General features: G+C 43.9%; 1 long non-coding RNA gene across 1 annotated transcript; it reads right to left on the bottom strand.

Annotated features, from left to right (window-relative positions):
• Window positions 1-8,971: 8,971 nt before the first annotated feature.
• On the bottom strand, window positions 8,972-10,278 carry LOC148851733 (uncharacterized). The gene is made up of 3 exons (XR_016099083.1): window positions 9,908-10,278; window positions 9,210-9,346; window positions 8,972-9,027 (listed from the first exon to the last, which is right to left on the bottom strand). It is a non-coding gene; the product is annotated as an uncharacterized LOC148851733 (long non-coding RNA).
• Window positions 10,279-22,436: the final 12,158 nt, after the last annotated feature.

Raw genomic sequence — 22,436 nt, 5'->3', positions numbered from 1 at the left:
AAAAAATCATGGTTTTCAAAACCAGAAAAACTGGTAACCGGTCAGGCCCCCGGGTATCGTTACATTAAAAACAGAAATCTTTAAAAAACATTGAAAAAGCTAAAAAACCGCTAACCCAGGTGGTCAGACCGTTAAACCGTTCAACGGGCAGTAGATCGTGGGTTCTCTTTTTTATTTTCAATGTTTTAAATAAAATAAAAAAATAAAAAATAAAATTACTTTAATATCCCCACCCAATTCAAGTAATTGAATGTAGGGTTAGAACCCCGTTTTCGTGGAAGCAACCGAGGGTGACCTGGCAGAAGCAACAGCTCAGCACGAAAGTGCACTTAAGGCGCGAGCTCTGAGAGGAGGAACCAGCGGTCCGAGCTCCCCAAAAGGAGCCTGAACTCTCCCTTTGATCCCGAGCCTTACAAGGAGCGCAAAGGGCTACAACCCGAACTGCCCCACCCCAAGGCAGTTCGGGCCACACTTCTATCCAAACTCAAGATTTCACCTCGCACACCACTCCGACACTTCGTCTCCAGGCCGCCGAATTGAACAATTGTACCTGACACCAAAGGAGTCCGTATCCTGAGGCGGCGCACCTGACTGACTTAGGATCTAACGCTTGACAATTGCACTTCAACGGGCACCTACCACTGCCACCTCTAGTTACAGAGACGGCTCCGACAAAGAGAGCAATGGCAGTTGTCTGCCCCAGCAGAGGTGATGACACCCTAACTGGCAGAAGTGCAGAGGTAATGATACCCGACCTGACAGGAGCTTGGGAGTGAGTGCGCGAAGTGGTTATTAAAGGCCCTCTTCCCCCCAAGAATAAAGGTACGTGATAACTTTGTGATATCTGGTTTTTATCTTGCCTTTGAGAAAATACTAACTTGTGCTTTGGAGCACTCTTACTGGGTTCCTCCCCGGAGACTACTCGCTTTCTTCCCCGTTTCAAACACCTTTTGCTCCAATCAGAGGCAAGATCGTTGATAGGTAGGACCGACTGGATTGTGCTCCATCAATTCGCGTCGTCTATGGGAAACGCTTCTAAAAGCCTCTCTCTAAAACTTTTATAACACCTTTTTTCCAAGAAACCCCAACACCCATGGCTTCTTCCAGCAATGCCAGACGTAGCACGAAGATGAATTTCACCGGGGAACAACTTCAAGTCCCCGTGGTGTGCATCGGACAGTTCACCATCCCCCTTCCGGTGGATGGGATCCCCAGCCTGAATGCACCATGAATAGTGGCGCCCGTGAATCTTCCCGCCATGAACGTGCCCCTTCCTCCCTCTATTGGAACCACCTCTGCTGAACCAACCATTGTTCCCCTGACAACTAGCCAGAACTAGCTTGATGACATGGTGCATGGCTTGCGGGCCATCCAAGCCCAAATGCAAGCAGCTTCAACAACATCAAATCTACCAGCAACAGATGCTGCACCATGTATCCCAATACCACTACCAACAGTAGTTCCCCCAACTGCCTCAAAGTCAGCCGCAGCTCCCACCTCGGCACCCCGCCATTAGGCGAGCCAAGCTCTCCCCTCAAGGCGGGTGCCCCAACCAGGAGGCTTCCCAAGCTCGGGCCTCCCAGGCTCGGAGCCCCTCTAGAAACCAGGCTTCATCCCCCAGCAGGAGAGAGAGAGCGGCTGCCCCACCTCGTCACACGCTGGCAGACCAGGAACCCGATCCATCAAGTTAGCATCACCTCGGCGCTCTCAAGACAGGCCCCTGCACACCGAAAACCGGTTCAGCGCCTTAGTCGCAGACTACCTCCAGCAGTCTAGGCCCATCGAGCTCGGGAGCACCGAGGCAAGCAGTGCCAATGCCGGGCCTGCCAAGCAGCAGAGGCGTCGCCGGCGAAGCCGCCGAACTACAACCCGCGTCCTGCCCGAGCTCCGAGGTGAAGAAGAAGCGAGCTCGGAAGAGGTAAAGGCTGCCCCAATCCTCTCAGTCCCTTCCCCCCTGTCATCATAACTCCTTGTAGTTCCTATGCCCAGAGACTTCAAACTCCCCCCACTCGACAAGTATGATGGGTCCTTTGACCCCAGCGACCATGTCGATGCCTTCTAGTCCTAGATGCACCTGGCTAGGGCCAGCAAGTCCTATATGTGCGTAGCCTTCACTACCACCTTTAGAGGAGTGGCTCGCACCTAGTATAGGAACTTGGCCCTCGGGTCAATAAGGAGTTGGGCTCAGTTCGTGCAGGTCTTCACTGTGCACTTCGTCACCAGCAAGTGGTGCCCCCGAACCAGGAGAGCCTCCTCAGCACGGTCCAAAAGGAAGGGGAACCCATCCGCAGCTACATCAAGCGGTTTAACGATGCATGCCTACAGATCCCATGCTTGGACCTCGCATTTCAGCTCACGGCGGCCAAGATGGAGGTGACACACAAGGAGTTCAAGTGGCACATAGTGGCCAACCAGCCCGCGACCATTGCTAAGTTCTTTAAGCTCGCGGACAAGTTCATGCGAATGGAGGAGGAGATCAACCAAAGGACTGGGGGTGGGTTTGAAAAAAAAAAGAGAGAAGAACTCCCCAATCAAGGAGACAGCAGGAAGGATCCAGGTCGAGCGCTGAAACCAAGCCAGTCGTTCCGAGCTCCCATGGCAGGTTGGACAGACTACACGCCTTTGAACACGAAGCGGGCTAAGATCTTGATGACGATCAAAGACCCCCTGTACGTAAAGTGGCCACCTCGCCTAAAAAGGAACCCAAACGAGAGGAACAAAAACTTGTACTACAGTTTCCATGGAGACCATGGTCATAGTACCGAACATTGTAATAATCTCTAGGACGAGATAGAGAGACTCATCCGTCGCGGGTACTTAAGAAATTTGTACACATAATAATAATAATAATAATAATAATAATAATAATAATAATAATAATAATAATAATAATAATAATAATAATAATAATAATAAGAGAGGTCAGCAAGGGGAGCACGGTAAGGATGCTCCCGAGTCCAGTAGCAGGCTGGCCGAACAGTCGTAGAGACAGCCTCCGGAAGAGAGGCCAGTTCGGGGAACCATCCACGTGATAGTGGGAGGTTCGGTAGTAGCGAGTTGTACTTCGGCAGCGGCCTCAGTTCACGAAGCTGCCCGAGAAGAGCAGAACCCTCCGAAGAGGCCGAAGACGGAGGAACCGATTTTCTTCACGGAGGACGATGTGCGAGGGGTCCACTACCCCCACGATGATGCACTTGTCATAAAACTAAGGATCAGCGACTTCGAAGTCAGGCGCGTGCTTGTTGATTCAGGTAGCTCGATGGACATTCTCTTCAAGTCGGCGTTTGACCAGCTTTAGTTGCAGAGAAGCGAGTTGAAGGCCGCAAACACTCCTCTGGTGGGCTTCAGCGGAGAGGAAGTCAGGCCCCTCGGGAAAATAACAGTACCTATGGAAGTCGGCACATGGCCATGTGCGGTCAGACTCAATCAAGATTTCCTGGTGGTCGCGACCCCCTTCCCATACAATGCCATAATAGGGCGGCCAATCACTCATGTCCTACGGGTAGTGGTCTCCACCTACTACTTGGCAATGAAGTTTCCTACAGACTTCGGTGTGGGAGTAGTGCGGGGTGACCAGCTCGAGTCCTGCAAGTGCTATGTTGCCGCCCTGAAGGGAAAAACCAAGGTAGTCGACGACCTCAAACTGGAGTGACCTACGGAGCAAGGCGAAGAACGAGCTATGCCCATAGAAGAAACGGTCGCAATCCCAACTTCAGTTGCGGACCCAACTCGGACGCTATAGATTGGTGCTTCCATCCAGGAACCTCTACGATCCGAACTAGTAAGTTTCTTACTTCAAAATTTAGAAATTTTTGCATGGTCTGCGGCCGATATGCCCGGTATTGACCCCAACCTTATAACTCACAAACTTAATACTGAACCTGTAGTCAGACCCATTAGAGAGAAGAAATGCAACTTAGCCCCATAACGCTGGAGGGCGGTTGATGAGGAGGTCGAGAAGCTCCTCGCAGCAGACTTCATAAGGGAAGTTCATTACCCGAGCTGGGTAGCCAACCCAGTTCTGGTAAAAAAGGCAAATGGCAAGTGGTGCATGTGCGTCGACTACACCGACCTGAACCGAGCTTGCCCAAAATATTGCTTCCCCCTCCCCAGAATTGACCGCCTAGTGGACGCGACCTCGGGACATGAGTTGCTAAGCTTCTCGGACGCCTACTCGGGCTACAACCAAATCAGGATGGACCAGTTCGACGAGGAAAAAACCACCTTCATAACTGAGTTCGGCCTGTACTGCTACACAGTTAGACCCTTCAAACTGAAAAATGCTGGGGCGACCTTCCAAAGACTCATGAATAAGTTGTTTCAGCCCTTAATTGGCATGAAGATAGAATGTTATGTAGATGACATGGTCGTCAAGACAGTTTTCGCATGAATTAATACAAGACTTGCACTCTATCTTCCAAATTCTGCGTCAATTTAGCATAAAACTGAACCCAAACAAGTGTGTCTTTGGTGTCACCTCGGGTAAGTTCCTAGGGTACATCGTCAACCGGCATGGTATTGAGGCCAACCCGAACAAAATAAAGGCCATCCTAGACACGAGACCACCCCGAAAAGTAAAAGAGGTTCAGAGGCTAAATGGCCGCATAGCCGCCCTGGGCCGCTTTATGTCCAAGTCAGTAGACCGTTTGCCTTTCTTCGAGGCAATTAAAGGCAAAGGGTTCGAATGGACCCCAGATTGCTAGCTCGTGTTCGGCGAGCTCAAGAAATACCTCGCCAGTGTGCCGGTCTTAACCAGGCCCAAGGAGAGCGATGTCCTAGAACTGTACCTCTCGGCAAGCGACGAGGTGGTCAGCTCGGTACTAATAAAAGAAGTAGATCGGGTCCAACGACCCATCTATTATGTTAGTAAAATTTTGCAGGGAGTAGAGACAAGATACCCGCAGATAGAAAAGTTGGCATACGCACTAATAATTGCAGCTCAGAAACTCCACCCATATTTCCAGGCTCACACTATCATCGTCTTGACTGACAAACCTCTGAGGAAAGTCTTACTCAAGCCCGAGGTTTCTGGTCGGCTGACGAAGTGGGCCATCAAGCTCAGTAAGTACGACCTCTAGTATAAGCCATGAACTGCTATTAAGGCCCAAGCCTTGGCAGATTTCATTACCAAGTGCACGTTCAGCTCTGAAGTCCCCAGGTCGGTTGAGCCCGAGATCCCCAGTTCGAGTGAGCCCAGAGCTCCCAGGCCAATAGAGTCCGAACCCCGTGAGGTAGCAGCCAGGATGGCATCTCTCCTAGTTAGGCCAAACGCGAACTGGGATGAGGAGCACTGGATCCTTCACGTAGATGGCTCCTCGAATCAACAGGGCAGCGGGGCTGGAATAGTCCTGCGTGGCCAAGGTGGCACGAAATTGGAATACGCACTATGCTTTGAGTTTGCGGCATCCAACAACGAGGCGGAGTATGAGGCATTGATAGTCGGGCTGGCCCTAGCGCAAGAGATAAGAGCAAAACACATAGTTATCTGCACCGATTCCCGGCTTGTGGTCAACCAGGTTACGGGCGAATACGAAGCACGCGAGCTAACTATGATCGCCTACTTGGCAAAGGTAAAGGAGGCTCTACTCAACTTCTAGCCACACTTCATTAAGCAAATCCCGAGGTCAGAGAACACTGAGGCCGACGCCTTGTCCTGGTTAGCCAGCACCAGTCACAACACCATGAGAACCGTGTACATAGAGGACATACCTCGGCCTAGCATTCTCGGGGGGGCAGAGGAGGTCGCTCCCGTCCTTGAAGCAGAGCTGAGCTGGATCGACCCACTCACGAGCTTCTTGCTTGACGGGACCCTCCCTGCAGATCGCAATGCAGCCAGAAGGGTGCAGCGCCAGGCAGCCAAATATGTCATAATAGACGAACGGTTGTACCGACAATCCTACACGCTCCTCTACCTGCGTTGCTTGCGACCTACCGAAGCCGAGCTCGTACTCCATGACACTCATGAAGGTTTGTGAGGCGAACACTTTGGGGGGCAGGGCCCTCGCCTAGAAGGCACTTCGACAAGGGTACTACTGGCCAACGATGAAAGCAGAGGCCATTGAGCTCGTCAGAAAATGCGACAAGTGTTAGAAGCATGCCAATATCCACCATCAGCCTGCCACCGACCTCAAGTATCTCACTAGTCCATAGCCCTTTGCGCAATGGGGCATCGACCTCTTGGGGCCATTCCCGCCAGCAAAAGGTGGGAGGAAGTTTCTAGTGGTGGAGGTAGATTACTTCACAAAGTGGGTAGAAGTTGAACATCTCGCAACAGTCACAGCTCAAAACGTATAAAACTTCTTTTGGAAGAACATAGTATGTCGCTTCGGATTACCTCATTACTGATCTCCGACAATGGCAAGCAGTTCGAGGACATCAAATTTCAGGAATGGTGCCAAGATATGGGATTCGACAGAACTTCACATCGGTCGTGCACCTGCAGGCAAACAGACAAGCAGAAGTTATGAACAGAGCTATCCTCCACGGGCTGAAAGTGCGACTAGACTGAGCTAAAGGGTTGTGGGCGGATGAGCTACCAAGCATTCTATGGGCTCATCGAACTACAAAAAAACTGCCATGGGAGAGACCCCCTTTAACCTCACCTACGGCACTGAACCGGTAATCCCGACGGAGACCGAAGTACCTACATTGCGACAAGAAGCATACAACGATCAGACAAATGGAGATGAGCTACGTACCAACCTCGATCTACTCGATGAGGTAACAGACCTCGCGTACATCCGGACCGCAGCATACCAGCAAAGAGTAGCTCGGTACTACAATGCCAGAGTAAAAAAGCAGAACTTCTGCATCGGCGACCTGGTTCTCCATAAGATCATGGCACCCGAGCCCAGCGTGAGCAAACTTGGACCGAATTGGGAAGGGCCCTACCGAGTAAAGAGAGCGCTCGAGGGAGCATACAAGGTCAAAACCTTAGAGGGAAAACAAGTACCCCGAGCATGGAATGTCGTTAACTTGAGATGATACTACCTACAAACCACCGAGCGAGGTGGACTAAGTTGCTACCAAGGACCTCGACGTGGGCAAGCAAAGGAAAAATGCTAGCACCAAGCTGACAAGGAAAAGCGCTAACAGTGAGCTAATAAGGACCTCGGTATCTCATCATCGGGGGCCAATGTTGATGCCGAAAGTGGCCGCACGAGTATGGTTCTCAACAAAACAATATAGTCAGTTTGGGCATATAGCCTTATTATGCTAATTCGCCTTAGGCCCTAATTCCAGCAGTCCGACAATATAATCAGTTCGGCAAAGAAGGAGAAGACAACACTTAACCAAAAAGACATTTTATTGCAGAATACTCTATGTGCATTTCAAAAAAAAAAAACAGAAGCGAGCTCACAGGCTCGGAGGTACATCTTCCTCGCCCTCGAAAGGCACTTCAACGATACCCGAAGGTCCTGCCTCATCCTCAGAATCCGGTTCACCATTAGCCGCGTTGGCCATCTCCTGAGTAATGCGCAAAGTAGTTATGGTGCTGATGTCAAGCTCGGGGTACGTGTTCCTGATCATCCACCGGCTCAGTTTAAAACCCCTTCTATACAAGCCCACTATCAGGTCGTCAAAGCGTGGCGAGGCGATATAGTCATCGACGACCTTCTTCTTAGCATCCTCGATGCCCTGAGAAAAGATCTCAGTCCTCTCCCTAATATCCTCCTGAAGGTATTCGACCTGGTGCTGCAAGTCTAGCCTCAGGATCGCCATGTGCTTCACCACCACTCCCATGGCCTCGGTATCTCTCTAAGACCTCGCCAGCCTGGCCTTTGCAGTGCGAGAAGCCACTTCGGAAGCACGTGCCCGCCTCGAGCTCCTTTCCGCTTGGGCCGCTAAAGCATGAATGGAGTAGTTCACCTACCAAAAAGAAAAATAACAACAAAGTTAAAAAGAGTAATAGCGAGAAAGGTAATAACGAGGAGCCCGACAAGAAGTCGCTGACTTACCACCATGGCATAAGAGGCAGCACGCCCAACTACGTGGTTCAAAGGAAGCTCGGCCCACGCTGCGACCTCCTCAGGGTAAACAGTCTCCCTACTTTTTTGAAGAGCGTGGTTCGGTGATAGCACACTCCTGAACTCGTCTTGGCCTCCCAAGCTTGAAGGCCCAGCCCGGGTATAAGCAGCCTCGGTGTAAGGGGCCCCTGCTGCTTCTTGTACTGGAGGGGCCATCTCGGGCTCCCTAGGCGGAGCCATTAGCGGAGAGCTTGATACCTTGGACTCCGCATCTCGGAGCAGTTCAGCACGAGTCCATTTGGCAACTTGCTTCTTCCTCTTCATGGCATGAAATAGGTTCCCACCATGAGTCTTTTCTGCATCCATCACACCTGCAAAAAGAGCTCGGAATCAGGAAAATGAAAGAATGGAAAGCAAAACAAAAGGCAAGCCTCTGAGCAAAGAACCTACCCGAACTCAGGTCGGCCTGGATGAGCTTGGCCTCCGTCAGGTAATGATGGCATTTTAGCCCGAGCCAGGCTTTGTCCTAGAGGCCCTTCGTCATCTCCTTATCTAGCGTAACACCGGGGTCAGGAGCAGCCAACCCCCACCCGGTTTGGAACGACCACCCCATTGCACTTCGTACCCCGAAGTAGTCCCGTTTCCATGCTGGGACCTTGTTAGGAAGATCGTGTAAAAGCTTGAACCCCGGGTGAGGAGACAGGTAGTACGCTTGCTTATGCCTGGGGAGGGGACCCGCTTGCTTCTTAAGCATGAGAATAGAAGAGAAGATCTCCAGGTCTAAAGGCAGAATGTGTTCGCAAAAGAGGGAGATAGTCCCAACCAAATTGCGAATAGAATTCGGGTGGAGCTGACCGACGGTGACGCCGAAGTGTTTCATAACCTCAACGATAAGAGGGTGGAAAGGTAGGCGCAGCCCTACGAAGAGCTGCTCCCGGAATATCACGATCTCGTCAGGACCGTGTTCCCAAGGGAAGTCGCCCGAGGGTATAAAGTAAGTATACTCCCTACGAAGAGCTGCCTCATGGCCATAGATTCGAGGAAACAAGGGATTTTGTCCCTGAAATTTTGAAAAAATCATTTTAGTTTGACCAGAAACTGTAGAAACATCACCACCATAAATCCAATTCAAACAGATACCTTTGTTTTTGCTTGTACCCAGCTACATTGTTTGTTCTGATCAAATTGTTGATTTGAAAATGCAATAAGCAATTGAATAGTATATGAAAGTAGTGTATTTACCTTGGCTTCCCAGAAGTAGACGTCGGTGTGGCAGAGGGAGGTGAAGAGGATCTTCACACGAACCTCATTTGCCTGTGGAGGCGCCACCTCCACCTCTTCGATTGATAATGGCTTCCCAGCTTCCCATGCTATAGCAGCTGCATTGACGAAGAAAAGGCAAGTGAATCTACGAGTAAAATCACCTGATTCCTGCCATTGGAGCTAGGAGTCTGTTTGGTTTGCAGGAGTAGGGGTTTGGAATCGGAATGGAGCTATTCCAATTTCAACTATAATTAAAATCCCATTTCCATTCTTGGTGGAATGACGTTCCCTCCCTCTCTCTAGTACAGATTACCATTCCGATTGTTATTTGGACCAAACAGACTATGGTAATAGACTTTTCAGTTCTAATTGAAGGGTTCTGATTCTGGTTGTGGTCTTAATTTTTTGTTTTATTTTGAAGAACAAACCCCAGAAAAATCGAAATCAACTGAGAAACCAACTCCCAAATGACCCAAGAAACAAATAAACTGGAATAACTACTTATATTACTAACAGAAAACTAGACAAGCAGATTGGCTAAAACGAGTAGAAATTATAAACCAAACAAGCAATAAATAAAACTAAACAACGGATCCCAAGATTGATAAACAGCGAATCCAGAAGAGAGGTGAAGGTCAGAATCAAAACAGGTAGGGATGAAAGAGCTATTGAAGTACCTTTGCAACGAATCACCTGACCAGCAGTACTCGACATTCTTTCTTTCTGGAGTTGGATTTTAGAAGCGTGGAGTGATAGACGGTGTTTATGGGGCAATTAAGGAGGTACATACAGATATATTTATAGGGAGAAAGAAATTAAAAAGCCTTTGTTCCTCCGAACAAAATCACTGTCCGGTGCGGTACAAAATAGCCATAGGGGCGACGTAAGAGGATCTTTAGTTCCTTATTCTTGGGATGTCCCTGATTTCCACAACTGCTTTTGTCCTTTGAATTTTCGTTTCTCAAAGAAAAAGAAGAAAATGTTGAATTTTTAAATCCGATCAACGAGGATTTAAGTGGTAATCTTGGGACATTTTCAACCATCCAATACATTTTACGTTGCAACTTTCCAATTAAAAGGCCAAAAACAAGAAAAAAAAGCAACTCAAAGGACACAACAAACCACAACAGAAAACACTCGAAAAATAGGAATCGAATTAGAGCTTCAAGTCAGACTGGAGAAAATTAATCATCAAGCCAAATAGGGCACCCAAAAATAAACTTGCCACGCTCATTGAAACCTTTCCATGCAAGAAGATGACATGCTACACCGTTACAGACCGACCAATGTAAGAGAGCACAATTAGGGTCCATTTGTTTTATAGCTTGAATGGGAATAGTCTATTCCCATAGTTCTATTTGGTTTAGACAGAAACGATCGAAATTTCATTTCCAACAGTCTGTTTGGTTCGGCACTAATATCAACTCGCCCATCACTAACCACTTGCACTATAAGCCAAGTATTAAAATCAGCTAATAATCCAATCTCGTAAGAATTTATTTACAACGTATAGAAGTGCTCCACCATTCTTCTATCAAACCAAATACGCGTTTCAATTTAATAGAATTTTGGTAATAAAATATCATGGTTTTCAAATTTGGACCGGAAAAACTAGTAACCGGTTTGGTCCCCGGGTCCGGTTACCTTAAAAACCAGAAATCTTTAAAATACATTGAAAAAGTCAAAAAACCACTAACCCGAGTGGTCAGACCGCTAAACCGTTCAACCCGAGCAGTAGTTGGCGGGTTCTCTTTTTTATTTTCATTGTTTAAAAAAATATTACTTTAATATCCCCATCCCAAATCAATTAATCGAATGTAGGGTTAGAGCCCCATTTTCGCTCTAACCCTTCGTTCTTCCCTCCTCTCAACCCTCACACCCAACCGACCACCCACGGCTACCAGCACCTCCAGCATTTGACGGTGATACACACCAACCGACGGTGATTAGCGGCGACCAGCAACGTCGAGTTTGCAGCGGCGGCCAACCCTCACACCCAACCAACCACCTACGACGGCCAGCTCCTCTGGTGTTCAACGGCGATGCACACTGATCGACTGCGACTAATGGCGATGTGTGATGGCGAGTTTGTAGCGGCGACCAGTATTTTTTGCGATTTGCATCACTTCCCGGCTGACCACGATTAATGACGACCGGTGATGACTAGCGTTTTTTGCAATTTGCAGCACTTTCAGGCTTTACAGTAGGCGAGTTTGCAGCACTTCCAGGTAAAAATTAGTGCAATTTTTTGATCAATTAGGTAAAATTAATGTGTATTGAAGTCCTTTACATATCAATCTTGGTTGCATAGCAAACTAACATTCTAGAGTGAATTCTCATATTTCTCCCCTTTTATTTTTTCTGTATTTTTTGAAATTTTTTGTTTTATTTTTCTGTTTCTTCTGAATTATTTTGTGTTTTTTCTGTATTTTTTAATTTTTTTTGTATTTTATTTTTAAATTTTTTATGTATTTTGTATTGTATTATTTTTATTTAGATAGTTTTATTTTCTGTATTTTTTGTTTTTATTTAATTTTGTGCTACTTTTATTATTTATAATTATTTTTTTATTTATAATTTATTTATGACATCACGGGTCGAACCGTTCGACCCGGATGGTTGAACTATTTAATCGGAAACCGGTCCCCTGACCAGTTCTGTTTCTGGTTCGTTTTTAAAAATCATGAAAAATATTGAAAGATGATACACAGATGCCGTGGGGTTTATAGATACAAAGTTCCATAAAAGGTTTGCCATAGAATAGGGATGTCAATTGTACCGGATTTGGTCCAATCCAATCCAGGTAAATATGAATTCATTACAGATAGAGCAGGTCCAATCCAATCCAATTTTGGTCCATTGACACGCGTATTCTTATCTTCTATCAATAGACCCGATATTGGTTCAATTCAACCTAATCCAATATAAATCCATTAGGGGTCGATCAGATCCAATCCAATCCAATAAATCATTTGGACCATTATGTCTGAACTAAATCAATTCAATATATCTTATTTGTCCATTTATCCGTCCAAATTTGTTTTGATTTCGACGGTTCCAACCCAAAAATCAGTCCAATGACACACCTACATTAGAGCTCTAATCAGATTGACTCTTGCTGTTATTCAGATTGTAACTGAACTGAGCTTCTATAGAGTTCCATAAAACGCTTGATGCGTTTGAGAAGAGTTCTTGTCCCTAAAGGTTATCATAGGAGTGTTTTCAATTTTCCATTATCATAGGAGTGTTTTCAATTTTCCATTGACCCAGTTCGTTGAATCTTCAAACCATCACCTACTTTGATTTTGGGTCCGATTATGTTGAAACCCACAATTTGGTAAAAAATGTTGACTTGGTCAAAATCTATTTGATCCGGGCGGTTCAATTGTTGATCCATTCGACCTAGTCATCGGGTCATGGGTTGCACGCTCAATGTATGTACACACTTTTAGAAGCCATAACTTTAAATGCATTCTAATGTCCAATTTGTGTGATCTTTTTTTTTATTATTTTGAGTAACTTTTTGAGATCTATGCTTCTCAAGGTCAAGGGGCCAAAGGTGCATTGCCCCGCTATTTTTGCCAAAAAAACCATTTTTTGGACCTAAAAAACAATTAAACATGACCCATGACCTGAAGGCAAAAGTGGGTCCACCTCCAAATAGGTTTTTAAAACATTGATCTTAGGTAGTCATATATTTATATTCACTTCCATTAATCTTAATTTGAACAGATCAACCAAATGGTGATCGCTGCCAGGGTTTGTGATTGTAGTTTAGAGTTTTTTTATGTGTTCAAGATGGGTATTTGGAAATATATATTATTTCATGTATGGCGCAATACGAAAACAAAATACATTGAGAAAAGTTTCAAAGAAAAGAGTAGAAGTCGAACTGTGAGGAAGAAGAATTCTTCATTGAATAATTAAGAGAAAATTCAATATAAAAAACTCTCTTAGCCTTCCCCTAACTAATCTTTATGTAGGCAAACACCCTTATAGTTCCTATTCCTAATTTGAAAACACTCCATAATAGAATCTTCCTAAAACTCCTAAAAAAATGTTTTAATTGTGCAATCCTAATCTAAGAAAACACTCTATAATAGAATATTACTTAAACCTTTCAAAAGGAAAGTCCTAATTGAATATAAATTCGAAAATTATAATCTAATACTAATTTGGTAACTATGATCTAGAATAGAAGCCCTGCGATGACTCAAGGTTCAAACTATCAACACGTATCGTCCTGTATCGTCAGATACGTATCGTTCTGGGGCCACTCTGATACGCCCTTACAGTGGGTGTATTGGGGGTCTGACCAATTCAGGGGGTGGAGGAGCCCTAAACCGGCCCCCTAAACCGATTGCAAAAAAAATAAGAAAAACAATAAAAAAATAGTATTGATTCGCCCGATATATGCCCCTACTGGCGTATTGATATTTTCAACCTTGTCTGACATTATCTTGGTAAATTCAAACTAAGATAGGAATTCTGTGCTGATGCTAATCTTAGTAAATTCAAACCAGGATGGAAATTCCGTGATGACACTATCTTGATAAATTTGAACTCATATGGAAATTTTGTGCTAGTGCTAGATTGGTAAATTTGAATCAAAATAGAAGTTCGGTGCTAACTTGGTAACTAATTACTCAGTTGGATCAGTAATGTCATCCAAACTTTTTATATGTCTTGGAATGGTCCCAACTTAGATAAAACTTATTGGTCTTCTCTTATACTACATCAATGTAGCATCATAATATAGCATTCTGATCCAACCCAAATGATATGATTTAGGGTTATTAGATCTGGCCAATATATTTGTTGGAATTATTAGACTAATTTAAGGTCCAATACATGTGGCTGAATACGATGCTCATGGACCTAAAGAGTGATCAGGTTGCCAATCCAGAGGCTTTCTTAGTTCCTTCTGTAATCGGTGTTCTGAACACACTGCGTATCTTTGTAGGTCAATAACAAAGGAAAATATGAGTACAGGTCTGCCGGTCTGGTTGTACGATGAAGAGTCGTCATACAACTTGTTTTGAGACTGAAAAAAAAAAGCGAGCGTTGTGTTCATTTCTTCATTCTCAATTCATCATATAGCTAGGTTTCAGTCTAGAAAAGGGCATTTTTCAGATTAAAGAATTGAAAGTTTGGACTACTGTTATCGTCATATTCATAGAGAATTTTGATTAAGTTGGGATTAAGGAAAAGTATAAAACAAGAATATTGAACTAATGGTCTATGTATATAGTTCGTGAATCTTGAGCACCCTATCCTAAAACCCAGTCCAATTTAAGGCAAGTCGCATAAACTGATCTAAATCCCAAAACAACTCAGATTGAGTTACGTTGTATCTGTAAGGAGAGTAGACAAGGGCAGGGGTTCCAAAAATTTTAAAAAATGGCTTATGATATAGAAGTAAACTGTAAATGTTCCTTTTACTTGCTTACATAATAAACAGGTGTCTGACTGGGTACCTATGAGCTCATTACTCAACCTAAGACCAACCTAATATAGAATTAAGCTTAAGTTTTTAGCCTAATAAGCCTAGTTCATAGCCGAAAAAAATCCCAGTTCAACCTGAGAAAAAGCTAGTAGAGTTGAGTTGGCCCACCTAAGTTGCATTTTCCACCAATTCGAAACTCTGCTATTTGATGAATTGTCCACTTTGGCCACTGGAGAAATAGTTCAGACAGTCCAGTTAGTTTCTCAAATAATTGATCTAGTTACAACCCTTTAGTTTCTAGTTAAAAGATGTGTTTGTTGGTACTACTGTTACTATTCCATACATGTAAGGTCTTTTCTCTGATCAATATGTTTTGTCACCAACTTGCCCTAGCCCGACTATGCCCACTCATGCCTGAACCTGGAAGAGTTGTGCTTGGATTTAGCTTGAACGACTTCACCTCAGGTGACGACCATATTATAATTAATCAAATTAAATTCTTGTATGGTTTCTCATCTCATTTCAGTTGTTTAAAAAGTGATAGTAGGATGAGGAGGAGTTTTGGCGCATCATATAAGTGCAATAGCTGGTCGTTCTTTGTTGACTTTAAGGATCCTTTTGATTTTTGGCAAATTAATGCTCAATTTCTGAAATTTATATCATTCATGAACAACTCAACACTTTCTAGCGAAGGGAAAGAAATCAATTATCACAAGTTTTCAATCTACTTTGTGCTAATTAACATTCTTTGTCATAGAGGAGTTTCTTAAGATATATACCCTCCAGTGAAATTATGACACGTGGCACCTTGTGACAAGTAGGCAAATAGCCAGGCAATAACTTACCAAGTTAGTGACCCACCCAGGCACTGGTCTGGTCGGCTTGGCGCGACCTGCGCGTGGCTTGCGCGGCCTGCGCGACCTGGCCGACCTGGATCAGCCTAGTACATGATCAGACCTGGCCGACCTAGCCGCTCATAAGACGCCCACCGATAAGCTCGGCACCACGAGCTCGGTAGCTCACCAAGGAGCTCGCCAAGGAACTCGGTAGCTCACCAAAGAGCTCGCCAAGGAGTCAGGCAGCTCGGCAGAGCTCGCCACAAGCAGTTCGACAGAGCTCCCCCGGGCAGCTCGCCACTTTTATGGTAGCTAGGTATAGGAGTAGTTTGGCGTATCGCAAGAAGATCTCCTGCTTGACAACTGTACCTGACAGATCCGGAGATCTGCGCCCATGTCTCTCGCTGGGCAGCGCCGTGCCTGCCAGTCCTGAGAGCTGTCCCTTGACTGGCAGAGCCATACTCTGCAGCATCCGCTTGCACCCCGCCACCTCAGCCCTGGCAGTAACAGCTGCGGCAGAGAGACTGAGGTGGTTATGCCTGACTTGATAGAGGCTGTTACGCCTGATTTGACAGGACACCACTATATAAGGACTCAGACTCCCAAAGACAAAAGGGGAGAGAATGGAAAAAATGGAGGTAATCCTTGCTCTCTAGCTCTCTCGTTTCTCCAATATTATCTTCAAAGCTCTCTACAATCAGAGTGCTAAATTAAGCGTCGGAGGGTCCCTGCTGGGAAAATACCCCCGGGTCCTCTGATTCAGTTCCTGCAAGTCCTTCAGCTCCCGCCGCCTACAAAGAGGAGGAAAAGATGGAGTTCCCGCAGGTCCCTCATCTCCCGCTGCCTACAAAGAGGAGGAAAATATGGAGTTCCTGCAGGTCCCCCAGCTCCCACCGCCTACAAAGAGGAGGAAAAGATGGAGTTCTCGCATGTCCCTCAGCTTTCACTGCCTACAAAGGAAAGAAGACCACCTCATGCAGAGGCAGTCGGGTGCGCTGCACCAGAGAGCTTCACCATTCTCTAAGTCACAGGCCGCCTAGTAGGGAGTTTGCCACCAGGCAGTTCACCACCAGGGAGTTCGCAACTAGGGAGCTCGCCACTAGGCAGTTTGCCACCAGGCTATTCGCCACCAGGCAGCTCACCACTATGGAGCTCGCCACCAGGGAGCTCACCACCAGGCAGTTCGCCACCAGACAATTCGCCACCTTGCAGTTCGCCACTAGGCAGTTTGCACCCCTGGCAGTTCACCAAGCAGTTCGCCACCAGGCAGTTCACCACCAAGTAGCTCATCACTAAGGCACGTCACCACCGGGTCAAATAACTAGGTACTTAGACAAAAAATTTTTTACATCACAAAACATTGGTACACGAACAGAAACGTTTACATCAATTGGCGCCGTCTGTGGGAACACGCTACAAAAAGTTAAGTTCTCATCCTACAAAAGCTAAGTTCTCATCTTACCAAAGCTATGTCCTCGCTTTTTAGAAATTGAAGCTATCGCTTTATAGTTTACATTTTTTATGAACTCAAAGACTATGCAGGGAGCTAACGGACTAAGTAGCTCTACCAACCTTACTTTCAATTCAGATAATGCCTCATTAGTCCTCTCCGCAAGGTCCCCCCTACAAAGATGAGCTCTTCGTGGCTTCCGCGGGAGTTGGCTGCCAACAGACTTCATAGGCGCCCTTACCGGTCGAGCCTTCCAAGGCTCCCATATGAGCTGGCAACCTAAAGTTAATAGTGCTGCCCCTGAAGGTCGAGCTCCTAGTAGCTTCTTGTAGGAGTGGGTGACCGGCATTACGAAGCTGATGCAGCACAATCATAGCTCGACACCTCACAGGCAAAGCCTACAGACCACATTACTACTTAAGACCCGGTCGCCTCTCTGGCACGGGAAAAAGTCAAAGAAGAGTAGACTATGAGTCACTCCCAAAAGCCTACGGGCCACATTACTACTTAAGACCCAGTTGCCTCTTCGGCATGGGCAAAGTCAAGAAGAGTGGATTACGAATCACTCCCAAAGCCTATGGGCCACACTATTGCTAAATACCCAGTCGCTTCCTCAGCATGAGCAAAATCAGAAAAGTGAACTATAAGTTGCCCCTAGAACCTAAGGGCTACACTACTGAACTGGCGAAGACCTCCTCACCTTATTGGCAGCTCGCCACATACAGGCAGCTCCCAAAGCCTAAGGAATTGGATCAGTACTTACTAGCTCGTCTACTTACAGGCCAAAAGAAGAAATCTACTCCCTTCGCTGAGTTACTCTCAGCTTGGGAGTGGGGGGAAAATGATGAGGGCAGATTTGTCCCTCCAGTGAAATTGCGACACGCGGCACCTCGTGACAACTAGGCAAACACCCAGGCAACAACTTACCAAGTTAGTGACCCACCCGGGCACTGGTCTGGCCGGCATGGCGCGACCTGGTCGACTTGGATCAGCCTAGTACATGATCCGACCTGGCCGACCTAGCTGCCCATAAGACGCCCACCGATAAGCTCGGCATGCATACCCCACGAGCTCGGTAGTTCACCAAGGAGCTCACCAAGGAGCTCGGTAGCTCATCAAAGAGCTCGCCAAGGAGCTAGGCAGCTTGGCAGAACTCGCCATAAGCGGCTCAACAGAGCTCCCCCGAGCAGCTCACCACTTGTATGGTAGCTCCATACAGGAGTAGTTTGGCGTATCGCAAGAAGATCTCTTGCCTGACAACCGTACCTGACACATTTGGAGACCTGTGCCCACGTCTCTCGCTGGGCAGCACTGTGCCTGCCAATCCTGAGAGCTGTCCCTTGATTGGCAGAGCCATAATCTGCAGTAGCCGCCTACACCCTCCACCTCAGCTCTGGTAGTAACGGATGCGGCAGAGAGAGAGGCGGTTACGCCTGACTTGATAGAGGCAGTTACGCCTGATTTGACAGGACACCAATATATAAGGACTCAGACCCCCAAAAGACAAAAGGGGAGAGAATGGAAAAAATGGAGGTAATCCCTGTTCTCTAGCTCTCTCGTTTCTCCAATATTATCTTCAAAGCTCTCTACAATTAGAGTGCTAAATTAAGCATCAGAGGGTCCCCGCCGGGAAAATACCCCCGGGTCCTCTAATTCAGTTCCCGTAGGTCCTTCGGCTCCCGCCGCCTACAAAGAGGAGGAAAATATGGAGTTCCCGCAGGTCCCTCAACTCCCGCTGCCTACAAAGAGGAGGAAAAGATGGAGTTTCTGCAGGTCCCTTAGTTCCCGCCGCCTACAAAGAGGAGGAAAAGATGGAGTTCCCGTAGGTCCCTCAGCTCCCGCCGCCTACAAAGAGGAGGAAAAGATGGAGTTCTTGCAGGTCCCTCAGCTTTCACTGCCTACAAAGGAAAGAAGACCACCTCATGCAGAGGGCAGTCGGGTTGCGTTGCACTAGGGAGCTCCACCATTCTCTAAGTCACAGGCCGCCTAGTAGGGAGTTTGCCACCAGGGAGCTCACCACCAGGCAGTTCGCCACCAGGGAGCTCGCCACCAGGGAGCTCGCCACCAGGCAGTTCGCCACTAGGCAGTTCGCTACCAGGCAGTTCGCCACCAAGCTGTTTGCCACCAGGCAGCTCGCCACTAGGGAGCTCGCCACCAGGAAGCTTGCCACTAGGCAGTTCGCCACCATGCAGTTCGCCACCAGGCGGTTCGCCCCCAAGCAGTTCACCAAGCAGTTCGCCACCAAGTAGCTCATCACTAAGGCACGTCACCACTGGGTCAAATAACGAGATACTTAGCCAAAAAAATTTTTACATAACAAAACATTGGTACGCGACCAGAAACGGTTACATCAATCACCATGCAAAAATTAATTATCATAAGTTTTATTTATTTACCATAAAAAAATACTTAATAACTTATTTTATTGCCTTCAAAAAAAAAAAAACCACATGGATGGATGAACTGCACATTCAAGTCATCGTTCAATCTATGCCATGAGCATGGTGATTGAGAATTTATAGATTAATACTTATTAAAGATTAAACTATTATTTAATATTACACTGTTTATTTACTAATTTATTATATTTTTGTAATTATTGTATTTTTATTATATATCTATTATATTTTCATTATAAACATTTTTTCAATGATCGTGTACGTGTGATATAAATTTTCAATAGTTTTTGGAGATTAAACTATTGTTATTTATTAGAGACTAAACTATAAATTTAGTTGAACTTAGGAGCGTTCAATGATTGGTTCAATTTAGTTGCAGACTATTTCGCCAATCAAATCAATCTAGTCAAGTTCGCAGTTTGTCACTTGAAATTGATTGACCATTAGTGAAAACCCACCAACTCTAGTTGTTTCGATTTTGGTCTATTTTCAGTTTAGTTTGTTTGTTTAAAAGATTTAAACTTGAAAATTAACTTTAAATTTCATAAATTACAATGATATTAAAAAATAAATTACAAAAATTAAATCTATGATAAGAAATATTTTAGACTAGTAAATATGGGAATTTTCCTACTTTCTCGTTTTAAAAATTTAAATTTAAAATATAAAATATCAATATATTTTTATTAAACCAAAGTCGATCTGAAATACTAGAAAACCGACCATGCCTCTCCTTGCTCCATTATCCACACCCTTCATTCTCTTTGATTTTCTCTCCTCTCCCCTTCCCACCACTCGGGGTGTTCATGGTTCAGTTAATCAAACTGTGGAGTTTTATTTAGGACTAAACTGGTCCTATCTGTTTTTGAAAAATTGGTAATCGTAACCAAACCGAAACCAGTTGGTTAACCGGTTGACTGGTTTGGTTAATCGTTGGTTCGATTCATCGGTTTTTTGGTTTTTCATTTTTTATAATATATATTATAAAATATATATAATAAAAAATTTATAAATAAATATATTAAGCAAAATATATTATATTTTAATTAATAAATAATATATCATATATTATAAATATATATATTTATATATAATGCATATTTATTAATTTATAATATATAAAAAGTGTAAAATATATATATATATATATATAATATACATAAATATATAAAATATATAGAATATATGTATACCGGTCAGTTCAGCTAACCGCTAGTTTTTTTATATTGGTTAATCAAAACCAAACCGGTGCCTTTGGTTTTTGAAAAATACTGAACCAAAATCGAACCGATTGGTTCGGTTAACTGAATTTTCGGTTTGGTTTGGTTTGGTTAACCGATTTTTTGGTTAAGTTTCGGTCGGTTTTTTTGGTTGGTTCGGTTTTTCAGTTTTTTTTTTCTCACCCTACCCACCACTTCCATTAAGCCATGTCACCCAACTACCTAAAAATATTCCTATAATCTCTCTCCTAAGGTATCTCATTTAAACCAATAGGAAAGTATCATGTTGCCCAACTCCTTAATCAATTCCTAAAATGCATCCCCCGAATTTGTATCTACTCTTCCTCATTTAAAATATTCATATTAATTAATAATTATTTAAATACGATTAATATTTAATCCCACCCAGATTCAATGAGTATTATATAGTGTTATTACCAAAAGTTAATAACTACAGTTAATAATTTACCAAAAATTAAATATTCTTATTAGTACGGTTAGTATGTTACCAAAAATTAATAAATATTGTTATTAATTAGCTCATTAACAACATTTTATAGAAGTTGAAAACTCTTTAACTAATTTCTATAAGATTGAGAATTATATTTAACAATTATCAAAATGTATAAAATTTTTGTTATTGTTATTATTATAATTAATAACCAAATACAAATGGGGGAACAATGTATTATAATGTTAGAAAATGAAATTATTAATTAATTTATATTAAAAAATAAAAGATAAATTAACGTTATTTTGTTAGTAAATTTTTAAATAAAAAATATATTTAATAATAATTTTAAAAAAATTTCAATAAATCCCCATAGTTACACAAATGTAATAAAATTTTCATAAAACTACATTTTCATAAAATAACATTTTTGAAATTAAAAGATATTAAAGTATGTGAAAGTTTATTTAAAATGCATTAAATAATTATTGAAAATTATTAGAATATTTTGGAAAATTTAGGAAAATTTATTACATTTGATAGATTTTGGAAAATCATTGAAATATTATGTGATTTGCATTGCAAATTATTGAGGATTATTAAAGAATAATGACCATGTGAAATGGAAAACTATAATTTGAACAAATAATTAAGATAAATTAGTATAATATTGGAAAAATGAAATTATTGGTTAGTTTATATTAAAAATTATAAGATAAATTAGTACAATTCTGTAAGTAAACCATTTAAAAAGAAAACAAATTATTTAATAAAAATTTAAATAAATTTAAATAAAATTTCAAAATTACACAAGTACAATACATTTTCCAAAATTTTCATAAAATTACATTTTTGAATATTAAAGACAATTTAGTGTACTTTTAGAAATTTACCATGTTGTTCATACTCAATATATCCTTTTGATCATTTCTATCAGGGTTGACAGGGACAATGTTTTCAAAACTGAATCAAACTAGATGGTTAGACCGGAAAAATTGGGAACCGGACACCGTTTCACCTCAAAATCTCTTTTTGTCCAAAGACTGTTTATTTGGTTAGCAAACTGCAGACCTGGGTAGTTGAATTGTCAACCCTGACAACAACTTTTGGCCTTTTTTTGTTTTTCTTGTTTTTTTGTTAGAGCGTGTCATCCATTCGGAGTGAACAGTTAGACCGTTCGACCCCAAAACAATTCCATATCAGGTCCAATTTTAAAAACCTTGGACGGGGAGTGTGTGCCTTGCCTTGAACTTGGCTTGGTGTAGGGCATGGCCTGGCCCAAGGCTTAGTCCATGGACCAACTTGACCGGCGGTACGCCCCGTGAGCCATGCCAAACTGACTCCCAAATTATCCTAAAGGAGGAGGCACAGCCCGGGATGCGTTGTGGGCTAGCATGGCATGAC

The sequence above is a fragment of the Nelumbo lutea genome, chromosome 5 (assembly GCF_056320005.1).
Source record: "Nelumbo lutea isolate HS-2025 chromosome 5, American lotus-T2T, whole genome shotgun sequence".
Taxonomy (NCBI): Eukaryota; Viridiplantae; Streptophyta; class Magnoliopsida; order Proteales; family Nelumbonaceae; genus Nelumbo; species Nelumbo lutea.
This window is presented reverse-complemented; position numbering and strand designations above follow the sequence as displayed.